Genomic DNA, 9030 nt, shown 5'->3' with positions numbered 1-9030 from the left:
CACCGGGCTCCTACCCTGCCCCCTTCTCTTAGGATTGGGCCGTTCCTTCCCCCTGGGCTCGCCCCGCCTCCTGTTGAGGGAGGCTCTTGCTATATATGGGCATGTTTCCGGGTGAGCGCTCTGGTTGGCCTTGGTCCCTCCTCTGGGATTCCCCCCCCCTTTTCCGTTCACGCGTGTCTGCGTTATCTGGCGGCCCTTCTTTGATCCTGCCGGCCGCGTCTGCGTTACCTGGCGCACCTCCCCCGCTCCCGCCGGCTGCCTGTTTGTCTCCCTGCACACCTCCCCCGCTTCTGCCGGCCGCATGTGTGTCTCCCGGCGCACCTCCCCCGCTTCTGCCGGCCGCGTGTGCGCCCCCCCCATCCCCTCCGGGGTCGGCGCCATTCTGCGGGGCATAGGGCGGGGGTCTGGCCCACGCCGTTTTGGACTCCGCTTTAACGGCAGCCCCCCATGCCTCCTCCACCAGCCCGCCCCAGAATGACTGTGCCCGCTCCTTTCCCTCTGTAGGTAGGGTTGGGCTGGGGGGCTGTGGAGAGGGTCCCTGCTCCTGCAAGCCTGTACGCTCAGCAGAGCTGCTTTCATCTGCCGTTTGTGTAGCCGCCCCGACTCCCAGCCAAGGTGTGGCTAGCAAACAGTTCCGTGCGGCTTTCCAGGTCTCCTGCTCTTGCAGAGCCTTACGCAAAGCCTGCACGACTTTTCCCCATAGTTTAAGGTATTTCCCCAAACCTGAGGACATTGTTTCATCGGCTAGAGCCTTGGTACATTTGTCCCATACTTCTGGGTGGAGTATATCCACCGGTCGGTCTATGACCCCAATTTCCAAAAGCCTCGCAACAGCAAGAGTAAAATCTTTTGGCTTGCAATCAATGCCCCATTGCTTATGAATCTGAGATACGACCTTCGCGAGAGCTTCCATCCTCCACGCTGGTCCGGGAGCGTCCTCCCCGCTGGGCTGGACCCGCCGCGCCGGCCACCGTTCACCCGTCCAGGCGAATTCCCCATTCCGATTCTGGATCCCGGGCTTTCGGCACCACTTGTTGCTTCTCTGAAGGCGTGGCGACCTGGTTCAGGAACGGTACGACGACCACCTCAGGTCGTTCGGGCCATCAGCTCGCAAGCACCAATTTGGTGGATGGCAAATGGCGTTTATTCATGGGTTACATAGGGTTAAATAACCTGGGTTTACCGCGTCACTTCCTTCTGGTCAGGTATTACCTGTAGAGGGGAGGGGTTTTACCTGTCCCGCACAACGCGATATCTTCCGAACGCCTGTCCCTAATCTCCTACATTTCCCCCCCCCCATCCTGAATTATCCACACCACTGAGTCCCAAAAGTCTCTGGTGTAGACTGCTTTAGAGTCAGCGATTGGGACATGGGTCACAGTCCATGCTATGAGATCTTTCAGTTCTTTCTTTGCCAATTTAGTTGGACTGGACTTAATTAGAGGTTTTAGGTGCTGATAGACATCCTTCTGTTGGGCAGACACGTGCTGACCCATGACTGGATTACTCGGTGCTCACCTTTGCCAACCCGTCGCGGCAGGTGTCTCTCGTCGAGGTCCGGTCCAGACTCTGACCCGTCGCAGCGTCCGGCCGGCCTCCCTCGTTGAGGTCCTGGTCCAGGCTCTGACCCGTCGCAGCACCCGTCTGGCCTCCCTCGTTGAGGTCTGGTCCAGGCTCTGACCCGTCGCAGCGCCCGTCCGGCCTCCACACGCCTTCGTTTCAGGCGTCTCCTCTCGTTAGCAGCTGCACACGCTTTCCTTTCAAGCGTCTCATTTGCAGCTACTCAGATCACTGAATGTCAGCGACCGACTACACGTTCACCGAGAAGTCTCCTATATGCGGAAAAAAATCCCTTTTTGCCCCTCTAAAACGCTGAGCGCCAATTTATAGGAGAAAGTTTCACGAAGGATGTCTGGACTTCAGGCGGCTCTCTTGAAAGCTGTTTATTGCATAGGCAAAGTTACAGCATTTCAGGGAGTGGATATCCAGAGCCAGCCCTGCAGCTGCCAGCTCCAGCTGTAGACATACCTGAAGCCACTTTCTGTTCAAGTTACAAAGCATTATATACTTTTCTTTGCAGAGTATCTTAACACATAACAACCAATAAGCACCATACACAATACCTTTACATTTGCCTATAGCCTATCATAGCTACTACCATCACCATATTATAGTCATAATTATCCAATCACAAGAGTAAGTAAGTTACAATTGAAGCTTACAGTGGAAAATTCTTAGACCTTTCTTCTTCTTGCTACATCAACATTTCTTGTTTGCCTGCCATATCTTTCTTTTTGGTAAAGACATGTTTTCTATTTACTTATGCTCTTCTTGAGACTTATTTACTTGGTGAAAAACATGTCTTTGTTTGCAATCACATATGTTTGTCCTGCTCCTAAAAATCTCCTTCCAACTCATCTCCAACCTTTGCCTTCTCAGTTACTCAGCGATCACTGTTTCAGCAAAACATCTTTTATTCTATATCAAAACTTGCTTTCAATTCTACCTCATCCCCAGCTTCTACATTCACAGACCTTTCTGCCAAGCCTACATACCTTACCAAACTTTCATCCTCCCCAACACCATTCGTTCCCTAAGAGATGATAACGACGATACTTAAGAGAGACAAAATATGTGGCTGAGAGGAGGAGAAAGGGGAAGGGTGCAGTTGGCTGCAGTCTCTTAGCTGAAGGGCTTTCTCTTGGGAAGTGCAGAGATACCCTGAGATTTTGGCTGTGGGGTGAGGGGCTGGGCTCAGCTCCTCGCTCTCTCTCTCACTCTCGGATCAGAGGGGAGATGGCCAGGCTGCGGTTGCTGTGGGAAGATTCGCCGCCACCTCAGCGTTCCGTCTTTTACTGTTTCTCCTATAATGAGTGAGGCTTTGCTCATAAGACCAGCTATTGAACTGGGATCTTATCAACACCCGATCTTACTGGAAAGGACCCTCACCATCTACTCAGGTGCCTCAGGGGAAAACCTGGGACCCTGACCCCCCATCCCCAGCTGTTTGCGGGAGCCCAGTTGCCACTGCCCATCCCCACTGTTTTTCTGCCAGTGCTTCAAGTTTCTCGCTACACTTTAACCCGACATCCTGTGTCCGCCCAACCCCCATGGCTCCTGCTATGGCTGCGGAATTTCTGCTACATTTTGTTTGCCACCCCGGGTGGGCCCCCCTCTGCTGTTCCAGCCTGCTGCTCTGAGGTTCCTGCTACAGCCCATTTCACGACCTGGAGGGGCAATGAGACAGGCTGCCCCCCCCATGAGCTTGCAAAGGAAAGCCCCTTTTCTATCTCTTTCCCCTGCCAGCTGAGCCACCATTAACCACGTGCAGACAGGTGACTGAGCTCGTGCCACAGCACCCCCTGCAGCCATGGGGGAATCATCACACCTTCCCTGCCTAGCCGGGAGCCAACAGCACCCTGCTGGCTTTGACCATAACTACACCAAAGGGGAAAATATTTGACAGCTGAGAAAAGGCTGTTGTTTGGTCTCTGTTTTTTCCTGTTTGTTGTTGCTGCTGTTGTTGTTTGTTTGCCCTGTTATACATATATATATACTAGTAAAGAACTGTTATTCCTTTTCCCATATATTTGCCTAAAAGCCCCATAATTTAAAAGTTATAATAATTTGGAAGGAAGGGGGTCATATTTTCCATTCAATGGGAGATTCCTGCCTTCCTTGGCAGACATCTGTCTTTGAAATCAAGACAGGTTCTTCCTGTGCGAGCATGGGGAAAACATGAGGAGGTAGGAATGAAAACCCACCTCTGTCCTAGCAGCACAGGTATGTAAGCTAAAAGAAGAAACTACTAACAAAGGAAATTTGGCAAGGATGAATGTAGCTCCAGTTTCCCATGACTGAGCTCCTAGGCATAACAGAATGGAGAATGATATGTCTGATCCCCTTGAAGGGTCCTCCAGAATGTATGCCCAGGGAAGGAACAATATCCAGAACTAGAGCGGCCCTGGCTCTAGCCACGTAGAGGCCAGTGAAAATTGGGTCTATTGGACTGTGTGGATGCCATGGCCTGGCACACCAGAACCACAAAAATACAAAGCTTTAGTTGACACGGGTGCTCAATGTACTCTGATGCCACTGGGATGTGGGGGCAGAACCTGTTTCCATTGTTGGGGTGACAGGGGGGTCTCAACAGTTGACTCTGTTGGAAGCTGAGGTGAGTTTGACCGGGAAGGAGTGGAAAAAATACCCCATTGACAATGGTCCAGAGGCCCCATGTATTTTTGGCATAGATTACCTCAGGAACAGGTATTTCAAAGACCCAAAAGGACATTGGTGGACTTTTGGAATACCTGCTGTGGAGATAGAAGGTATTAGAGAGTTGAACACCTCCCCTGATCTCTCAGAGGATGCTTCTGCAGTAGGCCTGGTGAGAGTTGAAGAACAAAAGGTACCGATTGCCACCACAACAGTGCATCGTCAGCAATACTGCACTGAGACTCCGTGATCCCCATCCATAAGATGATCTGTGAACTGGAGAACCAGGGAATGGTCACTAAGACTCACTCCCCCTTCAATAGCCCTATATAGCCTGTGCATAAGTCTGATGGAGAATGGAGAATGACAGTGGATTATCGTGGCCTTAATGAAGTCACACCATCACTGACTGCTGCTGTGCCAGACATGCTGGAATTTCAGCATGAACTGGAGTCCAAGGCAGCAAAATGGTGCCACTATTGACATTGCCAATGTGTTTTTCTCCATTCCTCCAGCAGCAGAGTGCAGGCCATAGTTTGCTTTCACCTGGAGGGGCATCCAGTACACCTGAAACTGACTTCCCCAGGGATGGAAACACAGCCCCATGTTGGGGTTCCTCCCCCCTGCCGTGGGGTCCTGGGAGAGGGGACCCTGGGGTAGAGGCATGGCCTAGGCACGGGGTCTCCCTCGTCCCTGGTCACATGTCCCCTAATCCTGTTCCCCATTGGTTATTTTGTGTTCCCCTGCCTGGGGAGGACCCTGGTTGTCCTGTGATTGCTCAGTTCTTCGGCAGTCCCTTGGCCATGTGGCTGGAAAATAAAGATCTCTGAAACTTCTATCAAGAATCGGTCCCTATTTCTTTCCATGGGCCTCGCTGTCTAATGCATGTTGCAGGAGACCCCACTGCAACAGCCCCACTATTTGCCATGGACTGATCCAGACTGCACTGGAAAAGGGTGAGACTCCAGAACACTTGCAATACATTGATGACATCGTCGTATGGGGGAACATGGCACAGGAGTTTTTTGAGAAAGAGGAGAAGATAATCCCTATCCTCCTGAAGGCCAGTTTTGCCATAAACCAATGTAAGGTCAAGGGACCTGCTCAGGAAATTCAGCTTTTAGGAGCAAAATGGCAAGATGGACATCATCAGATTCCAATGGACATGGTCAACAAAAAAGCAGCTATGTCCCCACCAAGCAGCAAGAAGGAAACACAGGCTTTCCTAGGCACCGTGGGTTTTTGGAGCATGCATGTTCCAGGCTAATGTCAGATTGTAAGCCCTCTCTATCATGTGACATGGAAGAATTATTTCAAGTGGGATCCTTAACAGCAACAAGCTTTTGAACAAATTAAACAGGAGATTGTTCATGCAGTTGCCCTTGGGCCAGTCAGAACAGTATAGGATGTGAAAAATGTGCTCTACACCACAGCCAAGGAGAATGGTCTTTCCTGGAGCCTCTGGCAAAAATTACCCTAGGACACCCAAGGACGATCCCTTGAGTTCTGGAGTAGGGGATACAAAGGATTCAAGACCTTTTACACCCCAACTGAAAAAGAGATACTGGCAGATTATGAAGGGGTTTGAGCTGCTTCAGAAGTGATTGGCACTGAAGCACAGCTCCTCCTGTGACCCCAACTTCCAGTGCTGGGCTGGATGTTCAAAGGGGAAGTCCCTGCCACACATCATGCCACTGTTGCTACTTGAAGTAAGAGGATCGCACTGATCACGCAGTGAGCTCAGATAGGAAACTGCAATTGCCCAGGGATCTTGGAAGTCATCATAAACTGGCCTGAAGGCAAAGATTTCAGACTATCATCATCAGAGCAGGAAAAGGTGACGTGCTAAGAAGGCCCCACCATATAATCAGCTACCAGAAAATGAGGAGGGATACACTCTCTTCACTAATGGTTCCTGCTGTATTGTAGAGATAAATCAAAAATGGAAACCAGCCATATGGAGTCCTACGTAGCGAGTCACAGAAGCAGCCGAGGGACAAGGTGGATCAAGTCAGAGTGCAGATCTGAAAGTCATCCAGCTGGCTTTAGATATCGCTGAATGAGAGAAATGGCTATCACTCTGCCTCTACACTGACTCGTAGGTGGTAGCAAATGCTTTGTGGGGGTGGATGGACTGATGGAAAAAAGACCAATTGGCAGGACAGAGGGAAACTCATCTGGTCTGCTGAATTGTGGCAAGACATGGCTGCCTGGGTAGAGAAGTTGGGTCTAAAAGTACATCATGTAGATGCGCACCTACCCAAAAGTCAGGCTACTGAAGAACATCACAACAACAGACAGGTGGATCAAGCTGCCAAGATTAAAGTGTCTCAGGTGGATCTGGACTGACAACATAAGGGTGAATTATTTCTGACTCGATGGGCACATGATGCCTCGGGTCATCAGGGAAGAGATCCAACTAACAGATGGGCTCGTGATCAAGAGGTAGACTTAGCCATGGACACTACGTCCCATATTATTCGTAACTGTGAAACATGCTGCAATCAAGCAGGTCAAGCAGGTAAAGCCTCTGTGGTGTGGGGGACGATGGTCAAAATATAAATATGGAGAGGCCTGGCAGATGCATTACATCACACTGTCACAAAGCCTCGAAGGCAAGCACTACATGCTGACAATGGTGGAGACAACCAATTGATGGCTGTAGACATACTCTGTGCCTCACACCACTGCCCGGAACACCCTCTTGGGCCTTGAAAAGCAAGTCCTGAGGTGACATGGCACCCCAGAAAGAATTGAGTTGGACAATGGGACTCATTTCAAAAATAGCCTTATAGACACCTGGACGGGAGAGCTCGGGATTGAGTGGGTGTATCATATTCCATATCATGCACCAGCCTCTGGGAAAATTGAACTGTACAATGAACTGGTAAAAACCACATTGAAAGCAATGGGGGGGGGGGATATTCAAACATTGGGATCTACATTTAGCAAAGGCCACCTGGTTAATTAACACTAGAGGCTCTACCAATCAAGCTGGCCCTGCCCAATCAAAACCTTCACATACCATAGAAGGAGATAAAGCCCCTGTGGTGCATATGAGAAATGTGTTAGGTGTCCTGGGTTGCAGTGTATTCTATCACCATCCTCATGAGCCGTTGAAACCAGGTGGGGCAGTGTTTCCTTGCCTCCTCCCCCCAGACTATCTTGCTGTTAATGGCCCATCATTGTCCTGCCACATGACTCATAGATAACTCCCTCTGGACTATCTTCTGTTAATGAGCCTAATCAACACTTGGCCTCATGACTCATTACCCCATTGTGAGATGCTCCACCCAGAGGGAGGAACCAAGCATCCCATCGTGGATATAAGCTGAGGCTGAACACCAGAGACAACGCCTTTCCACTGGATTTCCAGAGGACAGGAGCTACACAGCCACCACTGGACCTTCTGAGGAAGAGCAGACCCTTTTTTCTACAGGATCACCGCTTCAGAGGACTGCAGCCACCATTCTACCAGACTGCTACCACCACCCTGCCTAACAGGGACTCAGGTTGTATCTTGACTCTGTCAGTTTGAACCAGTGTTTTCTTTTAGTTTTTTTTTTTTTCTTTCCTTTTCTTTAACTTTCCCATTAAATTGTTATTCTGACTTGGTGCCTCCCACTGGTTTGTTTTCAAACTAGTACATTAGGGAAGACAGTTTGGATTAGTCATGCCTCAAGGAAAGGCAAACCCATCTGAGGGATTGTTTTTGCTCAAGAACCTGGGTGTGCTTGGTGGGTAATGCAGAGGGATGGGGAAAGGCGATGTGTACTTCAAGGGGATTTGATTTTTGGGTGAGAACCGCCTATAATATTGTATAATATTGTATAATATTGGTTGCTGAATGACACTGCCACTGTGTGCCATAACTACCATGGACAATGAGGATCAATTGCTTCAGATACACCAGTCATGAGCTCCTGATGCAGCTTGCAACCAGCCAACAGCACACCAGCCCTCCTCCTCTGGAAGGCATCCAGGACAGATAGAACCCACAGTCATGGACTAAATGAACTCAACAGACATCTTGGAGGGATGGCCATTAACTATGGAAATGATACCTGTGCTTGTATGTATGTGTAGTTTTATATATATATATATGTGTGTGTGTGTGTGTGTGTGTGTATGTGTGTGTATGTATAGTTGAAGGTATAGGATCTGGACATGAACTAGATGGTATAGAATAAGGGATGGCTAATGTCCTGGTACCAGCCAGGACAGGGTTAATTTTTGCAGTAGCCAGGAGGGGGCATGGGCAAGACCCAGAGGTTATTCTACACCACCTCAAGTTATTGCCAGGGGCAGGGGGAAAGGAGTCTCTTCTGCAGAGAAGGGGTTCCTTCTGGTCGAGTAAGTGTGGCGCTGGTTCCGAGCCAGAAGGAGTGATCAAAGTGGTGTGGCTGCAGTCAGGTCAAGTTCTGTTGGGGTTCCTCCCCCCTGGCGTGGGGTCCGGGGGGAGGGGGACCCTGGGGTGGAGGCACGGGGTTTCCCTACTCCCTGGTCAACCTCGTTCCCCATTGGTTGTTTCGTGTTCCCCTGCCTGGGAGGACCCTGGTTGTCCTGTGATTGCTACAGTTCCTCGGCAGTCCCCGGCCATGCGGCTGGAAAATAAACACCTCTGAAAACATCTACCAAGAATCGGTCCATATTTCTTTTCCACGGGCCTCGTTGTCTATACAAGTTGCAGTAATTTCCTGCTGCAAAATGGTGGACAATGTGGGCAAAACGATCCCTTGGAGACAGCGCCTGTGAAATAACTGAAATTCTGAAGACCCCTGAAAATTCGTGAGTAAAGGACACTCTGGGTCTCTC

The sequence above is a fragment of the Corvus moneduloides genome, chromosome W (assembly GCF_009650955.1).
Source record: "Corvus moneduloides isolate bCorMon1 chromosome W, bCorMon1.pri, whole genome shotgun sequence".
Lineage (NCBI taxonomy): Eukaryota > Metazoa > Chordata > Aves > Passeriformes > Corvidae > Corvus > Corvus moneduloides.
This window is presented reverse-complemented; position numbering follows the sequence as displayed.